General features: G+C 46.2%; 1 long non-coding RNA gene across 1 annotated transcript; it reads left to right on the top strand.

The window, feature by feature from the left end:
• Positions 1-471: 471 nt before the first annotated feature.
• On the top strand, positions 472-11,262 carry LOC109117369. The gene is made up of 3 exons (XR_002024665.1): positions 472-667; positions 1,744-2,065; positions 11,129-11,262. It is a non-coding gene; the product is annotated as an uncharacterized LOC109117369 (long non-coding RNA).
• The last annotated feature ends 6,335 nt before the right edge of the window (positions 11,263-17,597 follow it).

Below are 17,597 nucleotides of genomic sequence, written 5' to 3'. Positions count from 1 at the left end.
GAGATAATTAATAATGTGAAATAGGAAGTAAAGGGCTAAAGGTGTAGGGAAAGTGGCAAGGGTGGGGGAAAGGTAATAAGGGAGAGGAAAAAAATATGAGAAACTGAAAATGTGGAAATAAAGTGTTTGTAAATGGGGAGGGGAGGAGGGGTTGAAGGGAGGGCAGGGACAAGGGGAAAAAATAAGAATCGAGACCTATTATGCAAAGGTACAGAATCCCAATGATGAATGTAACTGTATTGTATACCTAGATTGTACCAATAAACTCAATAAAAAAAAAAACTGCAAAAAAAAAAAAAAAAGAAGAAGTGATTCCACCTAAGTGTTTGTAAATGGGGAGGGGAGGAGGGGTTGAAGGGAGGGCAGGGACAAGGGGAAAAAATAAGAATCGAGACCTATTATGCAAAGGTACAGAATCCCAATGATGAATGTAACTGTATTGTATACCTAGATTGTACCAATAAACTCAATAAAAAAAAAAACTGCAAAAAAAAAAAAAAAAGAAGAAGTGATTCCACCTTTCCTATTAGATCTAATCCTGTACCCTTCAGGGTAACAGTAACTCTGAGGATGGGTGCTACCCAAGCTGGTGAAGTTGAAAGCCTGTTTCCTATGTAGGACCACAAATAGTACAGCAGCTTGTCACTGGAACAAAAGCTCCACCCAGGTAAAAACCACATGTTGTTCTTATTTGCTGTTGTGTCCTCAAGGCTACTTGTGACGCTTGATACATAGTAAGACCTTCCTGAGTGTGGACTGACTGACTGAGTGGACGGATGGAGGGAGGGATGAAAGTAAATGAACGAGCGACGCCTAATGATGACTACCTTTTGAGTCACTCTTTTGGGCTGTTTGTGAGGGTGTCCCTAGAAAGATGGAGTTGGGAGCAGGACTCCAGGCAGGAGCTCTCCTTCTCAGTTCTATCTGAGAACCACCATGCTTCTGGGTTTCAGGCCACTATGACCAGTAGGCACCAAGCACGGCCCTCTAACCAGGCCTCGACACACGGGGCTGTCAGTGAGGGCTATGGCTGGAAAGGCAGAGAGCCAAGTAGAAGCAGGTCTGCCTGGGCCAGACTGCCAGGTGCACCTGCTGCCAGGCTCCCTTCCTGGGGAGAAGCTCTTCCTTCTCATGCTGCTCCTTCATTTTAGGCTTCCTGCTCACTTGGTCTAGCAGTGACCACCTGGCTTCTCAGCAGCCCTCACTGGTTTCAGACAGAGGTCCCTGGTGGGTCTTCCCCTCTCCAGCAGGAGTCTGTCCTAGTGTTAGGCACTGTGCCCAGAGCAAGTCCTCAGTGCATAGGTTGAGAGGCGTCTGCTTATAAAACCCCGTGGACCTTGGTTCAGCTGGACTCTGAATCACTACACAGTGCCAGTCCCAGCTCTCCCCAGGAGCCTTGGCATCACTCCCTCTAGGCCAGGCCACACAGGGTTTGCTGGGCCACTGACAACCATGGGTGCCTCTTGCATCGCACTGTACCCTGTGGAAGGGCTGGTGTCATCATGGGAGAGCACAGGCCTTTGCTTCCAGGAAGCCCTTCATAGTCTCACTTTCAGGGCATAAAACCCCTGCAACTTCAAGGGCCAGGCCATCCAGGCCACTCATAGTGGATACTCGAGCTGATGTCTCCAGAGCCTACCTGACTTGGGTTGAAATCTTCCATCAGCTATTGGGAAACTCAGGTGAAGACCTCTAATTCTCCATGCTCTACTTTCTTTTTTTTGTTTTGTTTTTTGGTACCAGGGATCGAACTCAGGACCTTGTGCTTGTGAGGCAGGCGGCGGCACCACTGAGCTAAATCCCTGGCTGGTGTGCTTTACTTTCTTCATCTACAACTGAAAATTCTGTTTTCTGCCTTCTAAAGCTGTCATGAAGACAAAAGGAGTTGACCCAAGAGGATGCTTAGAACCATGCCTGGCACACACAGTGTCCTTGTAAATGCTCCAGATAGGTGCCTCATTCAGCAGATGGCCCTGACCACCCAGGCCACACCCCTCCAGCATGGCTTTTCTAAATGTCAGAGGCAGCACTGGCAAGAAACAGCTGATGGTGACCAGTGCCAGAGGTAAGAAGTCAGGGAGAGAAGACAGTGTGCACTTGAGTTCTAGCAGGTGAGTCCAAGGTGCCAGACTATGACGCACTCATGCCTCTTTCCACTGTCTTATCCCTGTCCCCAGAAATGCTGTGCCCACTCTGAATGTCCAGGGTCTCAGGATAGTTGAGAATCCCACCCTGAACCTCCTGTTCAGCCGTTTGCCAGAACATGGCTTTTGAAACAGGCGATCTAAACACCACAGCAACTCCAGTTACCTAACTTTGCTCCCCAAGATTCAAGCTTCCTCCCCTTCCCTCAAGGGGATTCCAAAATACTCAGCTTCTCCCCTCTGAACTTTGTTTTGTTTTTGGTGTGCAAAGTATTTTCACCTGGCATAAAATTTACCACTTGAAAGCACATAGCTTAGTGGCAAGTACATTTACAGTGCTCCTAAAGATACTCACCAGGTATCTAGACCCAGAACATTGTCAGCACCCCCCAAAAGTCCTCGGACACACTACACAGTCACCTTCCAATTCCCCATAGGGGAAGTCTGACACATATAATAGGCTGACACAAAACCACAGACTGCGTGCGTGGCTTAAATAAGAGAAAAGCATTTATCTTTAACATAAGCATTTTGGGAACCCCAGCCTCTGGGTAGCCTCTGACTACCTACTAATCTTTTTGTCTTGGTGGATTTGCCTATTCTGGACGTTTTATATAAACAAAATCATAGAGTATGCGACTCTTCCTAAACTCTTTATCAGGTCTGTCTGTTCTATGGAGACAAGGGAGCTATCTCATCGTACTTTTTGTTTCCTGTGGCCTGCCAGGCCTCTGTCCACCTCTGCTCTCATCTTGCCCCTTCTGTCTGGGAATGAGCCTCCCGGCCTTAAGGTGCATTGACTTACTCAACACCTGCTATGCAGTGAGTGCTTCCTATGGGCTTCCTGTTACATCCTCACCACACAGTCACAGGAGGGATGACTATTCCCCTGTGTTAGCTTGCAGGGGCTGCATAATAAAGTACCCCAAACTGTAGGGCCTACAGCAGTAGGAATGTGTTGGCTCATGTTCTGAAAGCTGGAAGTCCAAGATCAAGTGGAATTGGTTCCTTCTGAGGACAGGAGGAAAATGTGCTCCAGGGCCCTCCCAGTTTGCTGGGCACCTTTGACATTTCTAGGCTTGTAGATGCTATTTCACAGTGTACCGTCCCTGTGTGCCTGTCTGTCTCCCTGTCTAAATTTCTTCTTTTCATAAGGACACCAGTCATATGACTCCATCTTAACTTCGTCATCTGCAAAGCCCTCGTCTCCAAATAAGGTCACATCTGCAAGTACTGGGAAGAATTAGATCTTCAACTTATTTGGGGACACAATTCAACCCATCCTGTACTGTCTTACAGAAGAAGCGGTAAAGTTCAGGAGGTCTTGCACCGTGTGTCACCACACAGAAAAGACCCAGGTAGAGGGACGTAGCTCCTGACTTCTCCTGCACACTGTAGGGACATATGCCCCTCTGCTGGCTCGGTGCCACCAGACTCCATTTGGCTTGCTACAGCACATCAAGGTGACTTTACACTGTTTACAAGGGCCATGGAAGATACAGCCGTCCCCCACCCTGATGTCTTATCAATGCACTTACCTCTCAGAGTTCCCTGACACCGTCTGCCATCCAGGAGGGAGAAGCAGCCAGGAAGAGCCTGCTTTCACTTTATCGAAAAGAAAATCTATCAGCTTGGGGACAGACTAAATACAGCACTGTGGTGCCGTGAGGCCATTAATCATCTCCATCATGGGCACACTGGCTTTACACACAAGGGCAAGGAGGAGCTGGGGACGCTGCTGGGCTCTCCCTGTCCAGACATTCTCCAGGGATTGGGGGTGGTGGTGCAGGTAGCACAGCCCAACCCTGGTGACGTCCCACAGGGATGGCAAGGGCAAGATGAACTGACTGAGGGCTCCCCTGCTGAGGTCCAATGTTGCTTGTCCTGGGACCCACTTGCCAGGGCACTCAGCAGGCCCAGCAGCTGGACACAAGACTGCAAACCCCTCCAGATGCCTATGTTCCTGGAGGAAGGGGAGATGCCAGACCAGAGATGCAGAGAGAGACCTAACCATGGCCAAGCTAACAACTTTGAGCCCAAGGGCCCTCTAATCCCAGGACATCCTGCTGCTCAGTCAGCCGACAAAGCATTCTACAAACTTGCTGTCCTACCTCTCCTGCCTTCCATTCCCTTACCTCTTTCTATTCATTCTTCACAGTCCTGTTCAAGTACAAATCCCACCTGTGAACTCTGCTGACAGTGATGTCTCTCTCACCTGAGCCACCTCCACATTGCCTGGGAATGCAGGGTGCTGACTTCCCACACACACTTGAGGCACGATAAGGGAAATGATGGCTGTCCTTCACTGAGCATCTTTGAGTGCTCTCAGAGGCACCTGATCTATATTGCCTTATTTAACCTTATAACGACCCTGATGAGCAGGGATTGTCTTCTCTAGTTCATCACCTAGGAAGCTGGCAGTCAAATGACTTGCTCAAAGTTGCACAGTACTCTTATAAAGTTTACAAAGTTAAATGACAGAGTTGGGATCTGAACCCATGTCTGACTTGAAAGCCGGTGCTCTTACCACCATTCGGCCATATCTGGTGTAGCCTCCACCCTGCCCCATTTAGGGGCGTAGAGTGACACCGACTCATGGCATTATTGAGTTAAGGGACAGGGCTTGCACCAAGAGCACAGCTAGAGTGAGCAAGTGATAAGGGCAAAGGCTTGCACTGGTCAGGTGCACCTGCACCGGGCCCAGCACATCTGTACTATGGTTTTGTCTTTTCTTCTGGCTAAGTTAGAGAAGAACCTCAGAACACAATGACTTGAAAGATTCCCCAGTGTTGGGTGGAATCCATGGACAGTAGCGGAGCTCTATTACTCCTTCCTTCTGTGTGGAATTTAAAGCAGGCCACGAGAGGTGAGAGGCCAGGGAGGGAGAAAGATGAAGAGTTGAGGAAGAGGCTCAGGCTGGATATGGTCAAGTTCCTACTGGTCACGGACTCTGGCATCATTCCCCAGGACTTGTATCACATTTTCTTATAAACCAAGGATAGAGATACCTGATCCCAAACCTGCTCTGTCAATCAGGAGAGTGGAGGATACCTGTACACTCTTGGGCAGCAGTGAACACTCTGTTACTCAAAAAGTTTCAGAGTTATCATTCACGTGCTTTCCTCAGAATCAACAAAAATGACCATGACCAGCATAAGCAGAAATAACATGTATTATAATGGTACCGGGTGCTGCACAAAAACTAAAGACTGAGGAAACCAGGGCGGCTCTGGGGATTTGAGAACAGAACCCGGTGGGTAGATTCTCTGGGGTGTGGTCACCAGGATGAATGAATGAACGAATGGACAGACAACTGCCCAATCCTGCTTCCCGGTGCTCAAAGGCCAAAGGCTGTAGGAGAGGCACTGATCATCTCAACCTGGGTCCTGTAGCCACCTTGGGTAGTGAGGACGTGGGAGAGGGTGACAGCTCACCCAGACTAAATACAGGAATTCGGGGGCTGTTCCCACTCCAAACTGAAATAGATGCTGGGAGTCAAATCTAAAAGATTATCCAGGACTCAGGAATGTAGATTTGACATATCAAAAAATAATCTCTGGGGACTTGTGAGCCTTTTTGGGGGAAGAGAGATTATTAATGGCGCCCTATCTCAGATTAATTACTGCTCTTCCTCTTGCCCCCAGCTAAGAGCACCATCTGGGCCCTGCTTCCCGCCGATCTTCAGGACTGTGTTCTCCCAAGTCTCCCCTCCCTCTCTCCTGTCATCAATCTCTCCAGTAGCTCCTTCCACTAACTGTATCCAAATGCTTTCAAGTCTCCTCTATTCCACAATCAAAACAAAACCGCGTCCTGACGGGCCCTGCCTTCTCCTCAATCTATTTCTTTTCCCTGTAAAATGTCACTACCAAGTAATTGCATTAAACTCCACGTGCTAAAAACCAGACTTAGCATCTCCTTCTCCGCACACCCTCTCCTGCCTGTGTTCCCTCTTAACAAGGCACTGCCGTCACCTTGTCCCCCGGTTGGCAGCCTCCAAGTCGCCCTCGACTCCTCCTTCTCCTCCACATCTCATTAACCTCCAAATCTGATCACAAGGATGTGGTCCCACTAAGGTTCATGCTCTCTCTCTTCACCCTTGGTTTTGCTTTATCATAGGCTCTTATCAACCCTTGCCAAGACCATAGGAAGAGCCTCAGGCCCCTGTCTCTTATTTTTTCAAACCACTTCTACACAATTACCCAGGACATCATGTGTTTATTTTTATGGTAATAAGAACACAGATCACGACATCCTCCCTCTTAAATATTCAAGTGCAAAATACAGTATCATGACCTACCGGGCAGACTGTTAGAACTTGATCATCTGAAAATTTATACCCATTGATAAACAACTCTCTATTTCTGCCTCTCTCCGGCCCCTGAGAACTACCATTCTTCTCTGTTTCTATGAGTTTGATTATTTTTATATACACCAGGTAAGTGACATCATGCAGAATTTGTCCTTCCACGCATGGTTGATTTTCCTTAACATAATGTCATCTAGGTTCACCCATGTTGTGGCATAGGGCAGGATTTTCTCCTTTCTAAAGGCTAACATCGTATGTGCACACCACATTTTCCTTATCTGTTCATTTCTACATGGACATTAGGGTCTTACCATAGCTTGGCTGCTGTAAATAATATTACAATAAACACAGGACTGTATATATCTGATTTCATACACGTGTGTGTGTTTCTTTAAAAGTAGGATTGCTAGATCATACGGTAACTCTATTTTTATTTTTTTGAGAAACAGCCATATTGTCTTCCCCAGTGGCTGAATCATTTTACATACCTTCCTATCAACAATGCACAAGGGTTCCAATTTCTCCTCCATGTGCTCATCAACATGTGTTACTTTTTGTTTTTGCTGTTGTTTGCTTATTTTATTTTATTTATTTATTTATTTTTTGGTACCGGGGAATGAACTTGGGACCTTGTGCTTGCAAGGCAGGCAGCGGAACCACTGAGCTAAATCCCTGGCCCTGCTTGTTTTAATAATAGCCGTTCTAACAAATGTGAGGTGATGTCTTATTGTGGTTTTACTTTGCAATTCTGTAATAAATAGTGATATTAAGCATCTTTTCATACACCTGATGGATATTTGTGTATCTTCTTTAGAGAAATGTCTGTTCAAGGCCTTCACCCATTCCCAGATCAGTTTGTTTCGCACAAACCTACAGCAATCCCTTGTACGTTTTGGATATGGACACCTTATCAGATGTATGTTCTGCACAAACTTCCTCCCAGTCTACAGGCTGTCATTTCACTCTGATGATTGTTTTTACTTTGATGTAGCTCCACTGTCTAATTTTGCTATTGTTGCCTGTCGCTGGCATCATGTTGAAGACGTATTGTCAAGATTCTTCCTAATATTCCTCCCACTTTTCCAGTTCCGGGTCCTAACACTGACATCTCTAATTCATTTCAGGTTGATTTTGTGTGTGTGGTATAAAGGCCCAGCTTCAGTATTTGGCTTGTTTTCCCAGCATCATTTGTTTAGCAGACTGTCCTTTCCTCATTGTGAATTCATCGCATCTGTGTCAACGACTATATATGCAGGATTTAGTTTCTGAGCTCTCTATTCTATTCCATTATGATATGTGCCTGTTTATATGCTAGAGTCATACTGCATCCAATATTATAAATTTGCAGCATATTGTGAACTCAGGCGGTGTGAAGCCTCCAGCTTTGTTCTCTGTGCCCAAGTTTGCTTTGTCTACTTGGGGTCATTTGTGGCTACATATAAATTTCAGGATTGTGTTTTATATTTCTATAAAAATGCTACTGGAATTTTTGATAGAGATTGCATTGAATTTGTGGTTTGCTTTGGCTACATGAACATTTCGGCAACATTAAGTCTTTTAATCCATGAGCAAGGATGTCTCTTCATTTGTTTGTGTCTTCTCTAATTCCTTTAATTATAGTGATTTTTAATTTTTAGCATATCTGTGTGTGTGTGTGTGTGTGTGTGCACACGCACACACATGTGGTGTGGTGTGGTACTGGGAATTGGATCTAGGGCTTTGCATTGAGCTACATCGTTTAAAATTTTTTTTTTTTTTTGAGACAAAATCTTGGTAGGTTACTAAGTTACCCAGGCTAGGCTCCTGTCCTAGCCTCCCAGAGTACTGGGATTACAGGGGTATGCCATGATGCCTGGCTAAGTTCATTCTTAAGTATTTTATTCTTTTTGAATCTATCAAAAAGGAGATTGCTTTCTTAATATCCTTTTCAGACAGTTTGCTGTTTGTGTACAGAAATTCAAATTGAATTTTGGGGGATACTGGGGATCGAACTCAAGACCTCATGCTTGCCAGGCAGGCACTGTGCCACTGAGTTAAATCCCTGTCATGCAAACTGATTTTTTAATGTTGATTTTCTTTATTTATTTTTATTTATTTAAATTTTTTTTGGTATCGGGGATCAAACTCCGGTCCTTGTGCTTGCAAGGCAGGTGGCAGAACCGCTGAGCTAAATCCCTGGCCCTGATGTTGATTTTATACCTTGCAACTTTATTGCATTTAATCTTTCTAACCATTTTGGGGGTGGCTTTCTACATCTAAGACCATGTCATCTTCAAGCAGAGGTATTTTTGCTTCTTCTTTTCTGATTTCAATGCTTTTATTTCTTTTACTTAACAATTACTCTGGCTTGGACTTCTAGTACCATGTTGGGTAGAAGTTGAAGTATGGAAATCATTGCCTTTCTTAGATCTTAGAGGAAAGTCTTTCATCACTGACTCTGATGTTAACTGTGAGCCATAGTACTTTGGTTCACAGAACTCATTGAATTAACTTTCCTGTTTAAAAATCTCCAGTGGCTGTCCACGTCCCACAGGATAAAATCCAAGTCCTTTGCCCGGCTCTAACCATTGCGTAGTAATGTGGGGCTAACTCATATTCCCGGCTTTGCCTCTCACCATGCCATACAGAAATTTGTTCTCTTCCACACAGACACCCTCTTTCATACTTCTCCGTGAATCTCACTGTCAACTCTCGAAACCCAACATGAATGGCACCTCCTCTGGAAGCCTTCCCAACTCACCTTTCCTCCCTCTGTGCTCTCCCAGAATCGCGTAGCACACTCCTCACACAGCGTTATACATATTTGTTCACGTGTCAGTCTCCACCCTTGGAGAGTGAAGACTTGATTTTTGTGTTTATATTATCCTCTCTCCCACTATCAACCAGTGCCTATCTCACCTCCTGGCATTTGCTAGGTGAATTATAAAAGTTTGTTGAATGAATAAACAAAAGCCAACAAATTAGGAAGTATAGACTTAAGAGGATGAAGAATGAGGTAAGAGATCAATATAGAATGAGTGAAAAAGGGCCAGGGATGTAGCTCAGTGGTTCCGCTGCCTGCCTTGCAAGCACGAAGACCTGAGTTCGATCCCCAGTACCAAAACAAACAAACAAACAAAACCTCATTAAAAAAACAATAGGGAAAGAGGATATTTAGGGCCTGGGATTTAGCTCAGTGGTTCTGGCATCTGCTTTGCAAGCTCAGGGACCCAAGTTCAATCCCTGGTACCAAAAAAACAAAACAAAACAGAATGAGTGAAAAAAAAAACCTAGTTGAGAAAGTTATGTAGTGCACCTCTCCAGAAGACATGGTTGATACAACCACACGCCCACCTGAACGTCCTAGAATCATAGAGATCACAGCCTGGGCAGGTGTATGTAGAAGAGCAAACTTAGAAAGGTACAGAACCTCTTTTGGGAAAATAAGAACCAGCTGCCAGTTAATATGTAAGCTGGAAATGTATTTGGGGAAGGAGAACACAGATGAGGACTGCGGAAACGGAACCTGGGCACGTTTGGCGGAGGCCATTGGTGGTGCAGTTTGCTCTCAGCTTCTCCTGGCTGGACCCATCGCATACGGTAGAGACTAAAAACCCAGTTGTTTCCCAGCTTCCCTCACAATCCGAGCACTGATTACATATGCCCCAGCCACATCATGGGACTTACAAGGACTCTGCAGAGGGAAGAAAGAAGGGCATTTGGGCAGTATTTTCCTGCACAGTACAGAGAGAAACATGGAGAAAAAGCCCAGAAGCCACTCACAACCATGAGAAAGAAATCTGGCCAAAGCCAATGTGCAGAGGATGGCAGGGAATAAGAACAGAAAAGGCCCAGGTGCTTGGTGTGCTAGAGACCCACAGAACCAAGAGACCAATCCTGGAAATAGCTATTTCTGGTCATAAGAGAGGATGTGGTTCTTTTTATTTATTTATTTTTGTACTGGGGATCAAAACTAGATGCACTCTGCCAGTGAGCTACATCCCCACTCCTTTTTTTTTTTTTGATACAAGCTCTCACACTAAGTTGCCTTTGTAGTACTCTAACTTGTGATCTTCCTGCCTCGGCCTAGAGTAGCCACGATTGCAGGCTTGCACCACCACAGCTGGCCGTGAGGATGTGTGTTCTTATTGTGTGAGTCATTACTGCCCTTCTGTTGCTTGACCCCCAGTGCACTATAAGTGAGGCACTGGGTACTTCTGGTAAATGCTACATAGAACAAGGTAAGTGAGAAGTCAGACAAGCAACGGAAACCTGATGTAAATGAGTAGAAAAGCCCTGAGACCACACAGGTTAAGTGTCCTGGAAATGCAAACAAACACTGGAGGAAAAATATCTACAGTGTGAATTTCATTTCAGACCTTCAATGATTCCATTTCTGTCAGACTCGGGTATGATAAACTGGCACCATCTCTCCTTATCCCCAAGCCACACCTCTAAAACAACCAAAAAAACTGTTAGTCTTCAGGGTAGAAGGAAGCCTGCCGATTTTGTAACACTTTACAAAAGGATTTCAACTAGGTAAGTCACAGCAGCCCCTGGCAGATGGATGGGGTGAGGAAAAAAAGAGCAGAGGAAAAAGCGGCAGCAGGGCCAACCATGCCCGGGGCGGGGGCAGGCACCATTCTAAGCAGCTGCCAGGCCATGAAGTGGAGAGGCCATCAGCATCCCTATTTTGCAGGTGAGGAATGAGAGGTACCAGGAGAACCCCACCTTGGCAGAGCAAAGCTGGGAGGTGAACCCAGCCCATAAGGTTCCAGACCCCACGCCAACCTGCAAAGAAAGAAGAGTGCTGTACGGTTATGGCCAGGCCCTCCCCGGAAGAGCCCTGGAGCCTTGCAAAGAATAAAGGCGCTCAGCCTTGGTTTTATTTATTTATTTGTTTTGGGGTTTTTTGTTTTGTTTTGTTTTTTGTACCGGGGATTGAACTCAGGACCTTGCACTTGCGAGGTAGGTGGTGGAACCACTGAGTTAAATCCCCAGCCCTCGTTAGTTTTGTAATGTGAGGATTCCTTGTCCTGTTGGCTCAGTCACAGGTGAATCTCCTAACCTGGCTACCACACGGGATGGGCTGGGGTCACCACCACCACCTGGAGGACCACATGACCCTCCTTAGGAAGGAGGGCCTACTCCATAATCTTTCCCCCTAAGTCGCTTGGTGTTTGCCTACTCAGAGGTAATTACGTTGCCACACAGCCGGCCTGCAAGTCTCGGGAAATGAGCCGGACTAAACTGAAACCTCACAAATTCTGACAAATGGGACAGGGGTGGGGAAAACCAGGAGGAACTGTGGCTTTCCTTGTAAAAGAAACACATTTTTTACATTTCTAGTACTTACAGTAAATCACACTAAACATTAATAGCAACCAAGTGGAGTTCTTGCTGAGTTTGTGTGAATGACTAAATAAAACTAATTTAATTAGCATATCCTTTGTATACAAATATCTCCTATTAATATCTTTGAAAGCTTGTTGTTTGAAGGTTAAACATTCATTTCTACATCTGACAGACCTCGCCAAGAATGGAGAATCATCACTGGGAACCTAGTGTACGTAACTGCGCGCTCTGCTAGAAGCTGAGGGTGGACAGGAACATGGTGCAGATAACGCCCAAAGATTCTGCACACTAAGAGAAGATGTCTAGATACAAACAAATTAGGATGTGTGAGCATTTATTAGGGTTATGTTCTGAGCAAAAAGTATGGAAAGCTAACTCTGAGAGGGGGCAGGAAGGCTGCCCTAGGAAGGTGATCTTTGAGAAAGGTTTTAAGGGATGAATGAGTCCACTTAGAGGGCTAAGGAGAAAGTCAAGGGTGGCCATAAGACAAAGGCCAATTATTCAGGGGAGCTCTTTGGGGTGGCACATGCCTATAATCCTAGCTCTTGGGGGGCAGAGGCAGGAGGATTGCCATGAGTTCGAGGCCAGCCCAGGCTACATAGTGAGTTTAAGGTGAGCCTGAACTATATAGCAAGATCCTGTCTCAAACAAAACAAAACACCACAAAAAACAAAGAACAAAAAGAGTCATTAGGGAGACCGATGATAATGCCTTATACAAGCTATGCCTCATGTGTTGCAATTGTAAATTATTGGATAAAACTTTTTAATTAGATGATCTAATGCAGAAACCATATTAAACATAAGAAGTTTTAATACATAAAAATGGAAAAGGTAAGGAATATTTGCCACCAAAATGAACTAATGCTAGCCTTATGTGTTTAGCTACAGTTTTGTTTTTTTTTTCAGAACACCACTTTGTCATGAGCCTTTGACTCTGCTTACCTGGGTTCTGTGGCCTCTGACAGCTCAGTCCCGGTCCCCTCTGGAGCCCACCCCTCTCCTCTCCTGTCAGCACCTCTGCCTGCACCCTCACAGATTCTCCCTGCATGAGGTACCTGTGCTGATTTGTCTCCCACTGTGAGGCCATCTCTGGCACAGGTTAGGTGATATCTGTAAAAAGAAGGGAGGGAAGAAGAGAGGCAGGAAGGGATGGCTACAGCTTAATGTGAACTTGAGGCCCGGATGAAGGTGCCTCTGCTGAAGGGGGATCAGCAATCTATTTGGATTCCACAGACGCCTCCATATCTTCACACCCCAAGGCCTGCAGGTACCACCCCACAGGGTGACAGAGGCCCCTGGGCACTCTGCCGTGGCTGCCCAGCATGGAGGTGTCCGGATGAGACAAATGCCAAAGCCCCTGTCAGCCAACATGAAGCACAGATGACCAGGTTGTGGCGGGTGTGGTGTGGGGCTGGGGCCTGGTAACCAAGGAGACCCAGCAGGGTGAAAATGTTATAGGCGAATAAGGGAACTAACGTTCAGGAAAAGTGACAAGTCACACATTAAATGTTGGGATGGGGAAAGGCAGCATGTCCCTAGAGTCCTGTCTGTGCTCCGCAGGTAGAGGAACCTGTCCCTTCCAGGCAGTCACTTTTCCCTGCCTTGCACTTCTGGGAGGAGGCTTTGGAAGAAAAGTGACTCAAGAACAGAAGCCACTCCTGCCCCACAATCCTGACTACTCCCTTTCCTCTACCACCCCATTGAGCAAATGTTTACTGAGCACCTACTATGAGCCAGGAGTTGGGCCAAGGACCAGAACAAACTACCATCACTGTTGTTAAGCCAAACATAGAGAGACAAAATATGACACAACGTAATAAATACTGAGGGTAGGATCCAGTGTTTTGGGTGATCAGAAGACTATAACTGGTGAGTTCATGAAAAGGTGGGCTATTTGAGAGGGGCTCTGAAAGCTAAAGAAGAGACCATCAGGCATGGAGGTAGATTAGGGACATCTTCCATGTAGATAAACAAAAAGCATAAGAGATTTGAGGCATCCGGAGAGGAAAGTTGAGGGTGGTGAGAAGGAAGTCACAGGAACTGGTTCTGGTGCCTAAAACCCTCAGCCTGGTCTGGACCTTGCCTGGGTCAGGCTCTTTCTCACGTGTTCGAACTGCAGGGTCAGAGAAGTCTCGCCTGACCATCACTGTTAGCCTGTCTGCAGCTGAGCTTGAGGTACTTTGGCAAGCGAGTGTGCCACTTAGGTCAAGCTCCATCCCAGGGATTGCCAGGATTTCAGTCAAGAATGCCCAGCTCAGGAAGAGGGGTGAAGGTCAGAGGCCGAGAGTTGGAGCTTTGCTTGTGTCTGGACCAGTGAGCCACCCTGGGCCAGTGGCTCTGAGAAGGTCAGGACTGGATCGGGATGGAGAAGCAGTGGCCTGTAAAGTGCAGGCTGATGTCAGACAGGAGTGCTTGTGTGGGAGTTGTGAGTTCTGTGCACGGGGGTGCTGGGGATGCCCCGCCCACCGCCCCTCTCTGAATCGAGTTGCAGAAGCACGTGAGCTCCTCTTGTAGCCTGACAGTATCTGCGCCGACCACTCAGCTCTTCCTAAAGTGGGTACAGCCAGAGAGCTACCCTGCCCCCGGGCTGTCACTGGGGGTCAGTGACCGGGGGGTGCTCCAGCTTCAGTCCTCTTCGGGAAAGATTCTGGGGTGTGTTCCACCTGGTGTCTGAGAAGTCCAGTGCCCACAGCAGAACTTCTCCTTCCACACCTTTTACCGTCCTCTCTCTTCCCTGTCTTGCTTTCCCTACCCCTCTCTTGAGCTTCCTGAATTGTCGCCCCAGTGAAACAGCTGTACCAAACAGTCTTCTCCCAGGGCCAGCTGTTGGGAACCCAACCCCAGACGATGTCTAGGGGAGCAGATGTGTCCTGAAAACACTCTCTCCTGGTGTGTCCTGAGGGTAGCAGTCCAGAGGCATCTGAGGGTGGGCCCATTATGATGAGGCTTGAAGCCAGTATTTGTGTGTGTGTGTGCCTTTATTACGGGGAGGATCTGCCGGGCTGTGAACTCTGGGAATTTTGTTTGGGGGGAGGGGCTGTAGGGTAATAAGAATCCTGTCTCTAAAATCTGGGTGTTTTCCTGAGTGATCCCTGCAAGCAAGATGCACTTGGGACGCCCAAAAGTACAGATCTGGGGCCTCGTTGAGCCCACAGACCTGGTTGGATCAAGTGATCCTGCTGCTTATTCCTAGTGGAAGGCTAATTCATGAGTTTCTGAGACATAACTTGGCCTGCAACTTGCTTATAACGTGCTTTTAAGGGGCTTGGGGGGAGTAGCTATCGCTCACTCTGCAACTGCTTCGCTGTGTGATTTCCAGGCTGGGACTCTGGTGGGTGATGACAACTTCATGACCTTTCCATTCATGTCCAAAGTCGGGCTTCTGCTACCTCTATTCCTGCCTCTCAAACCTCCTTCCCTTCTCGGTAAATGGTTTTCCCGTTCTTCCAGTGGCTCAGACCGAAACCCCAGGGTATCTTTGACTCCTTTCTTCCCATTTCTGATCCTTCTGGCTCAGCCTTAGCTCGTGCTCTTCTGCACCCTGGTCCAAGACCTTTTCTCCCTACATCACCATCTTCCAATAAGTCCTCTTGTTCCTGCCATTGCCCTTCTATCTATTCCCCCACTTAGTGATTCAGAGCAAAGCTGCAGTCCTCACCGTGACCTCTAAGGTCCCCCGAATTTCTTCCTTGACCTCATCTCCTGCTGCCTCCCACCACCATTCTCCCCAGCCAAACCGGCTCCTGTCCCTTAGAGTTCCAGCTGTGCACCTGCCTGTGGCTTCTGCCTTTCCTGTTCCTTTCTCCTGAAATACTCCTCTCCCCATACATGTGTGATTTTCTCCTTCACTCCTGCAGATCTTTGGGTAAAATACATCAGCTTCCCAGGAAGGCTTTCCCTAGCTCTTCTAAGTAAAAGCATGCTCACTCCCTTAAATGTTTACTGCTCCCTTTCTTGATTTATTCTCCCTAACATTTTTCATGACTTGAGGCACTGTATATTTTGCTTAATTATTTTGCTAATTGTCTGTCCCTTCCACTAAAATTGAAACATCACATGTACAGCAACTTTTGCCCTTTGCTTATTGTTACATCCCCAGCATTTGACTAGTGCCTGGGACATAGAAGCCAGTAAAAATTTGTCTGAAAATGAATGAATTCTAGTCCTGGATCAGGGCCTAACTGATAATTCTGGAGACTGTTAAAAAAAAGATTATTATCTATATTCTGCTTCTCATATGATGGAGTAGTTTGTATGGGATTGGTGCGCCCACCAAGAATGAACGGAAAAGCTGGATCAAATGTACAGCTATTGAAGGGCTTTGGAGATCTCCCACAGAGCTCAGTACGGAGGAGGCAGCTCTGAGAAAATCTCCCTCTCCCAGTCAGGACCTTTAGAGGACTATATTAAGAGGAAAGTAAATCTTTTGTGTCGTCTTTGGCCACCGAATGTGTGGTCATTTGTTACAGCATTAAAAAATAAAAATTCAATCCACGGGCTGGAAGAAAATGTTCTCTTCCTTTCCCCCTCCCTGTGTGTGTGCGTGCACACATGCGTGTGAGCGTGCACGCACACACACACACACACACACACACATACACCATTCGCACCATGAATACATAAAGAAATCTTACAGCTCAATAAGACAAACAACCCAATTAAAATGTGCAAAAGATTTGAACGGACAAAATAAGATATACAAATGGCTCATAAACACACAAAAGAAGTGCAATATCATTAATGGTTAGGAAAAAACCTAATTAAAGTCACAACAAGATACCGTCACTTGCTCATCAGAATGGCCAACAAGGAAAAGGTTGCTAATCCCAAGTACTGATGAGACCATAAACCTACTGGAACTTGCATACATTGCTGGTGGGAAGGCAAGGCAGTTAATCACCCTAGAAAATTGCTTACTAGTTTCTTAAGAAGTCAAACTTACATTCACTATATAATCCAACAGCTCTACTTTTATGCACACAGATGAATGAAAATATATATCCATGCAAAACTGTGCATATAAATATTTATAGCAACTTTACTTGTAAGAGCTAAACATTGGAAACAACTCTGAATGCCCACCAACCAGTGAACAAGTAAGTCACAGCATAGCAACATAGCTTCCCAGCAACATAAAATCCTGAACTACAGACACTCACAGCATAGATGAATATCAAAATGCCACACTAAATGAGTAAGTCCAATATAGACAAATACTGCACATGGTCTGTGATTGCATTTGTATAAAATTCTAGGAAAGGTGAAAGTAATCTAGAACATCACAAAGCAGAGCCAGGAGCAGGGCGGGCAACGGAACAGGAAGGGATGTTTTGGGACCGAAGGAAATATCCCTTTTTCTCTTTCCTCTACCTCCTCCTCCTCCTTCTTCTATTTCCTGTGCTCCTCTTCCCCCTCTCCCTTCTCTTTTTTCCCTTCCTCTTTCTCCTCAGTCTTTCAGCAGGGAGATTGAACCCAGAGCCTTTGCACTGAGTTTCATCCCCGGCCCTTTAAATTTTGAGACAAGTTCTTCCTGAGTCGCTAAGTTGCCCAGGCTGGGTTTGAACTTGTGATCCTAGAGCCTCAAGCTCCCAGAGTGCTGGGTTTATGGGTGTGCTCCCTCCACCTTGCCTGGCTGACACTCTATTTCTTAATAGAGTAGTGGTGGTTAGAAGTTAGTAAATCTTTTCCTACAAAAAGTCAGCTTTGAAGACCATGTGCTCTCTGTGGATACTCCTCACCAGTAGTAGGAGAGCAGCAACCACAAATAATTTGCAAATAGATGTGGCTGGATTTGGCTCAAGGGTCACAGCT

Source organism: Fukomys damarensis, unplaced genomic scaffold, assembly GCF_012274545.1.
Source record: "Fukomys damarensis isolate Sample0158 unplaced genomic scaffold, DMR_v1.0_HiC HiC_scaffold_21, whole genome shotgun sequence".
In the NCBI taxonomy this organism is placed as follows: Eukaryota; Metazoa; Chordata; class Mammalia; order Rodentia; family Bathyergidae; genus Fukomys; species Fukomys damarensis.
Note: the sequence above shows the minus strand (reverse complement) of the source record. Positions and strands in the feature narration are given on the sequence as shown.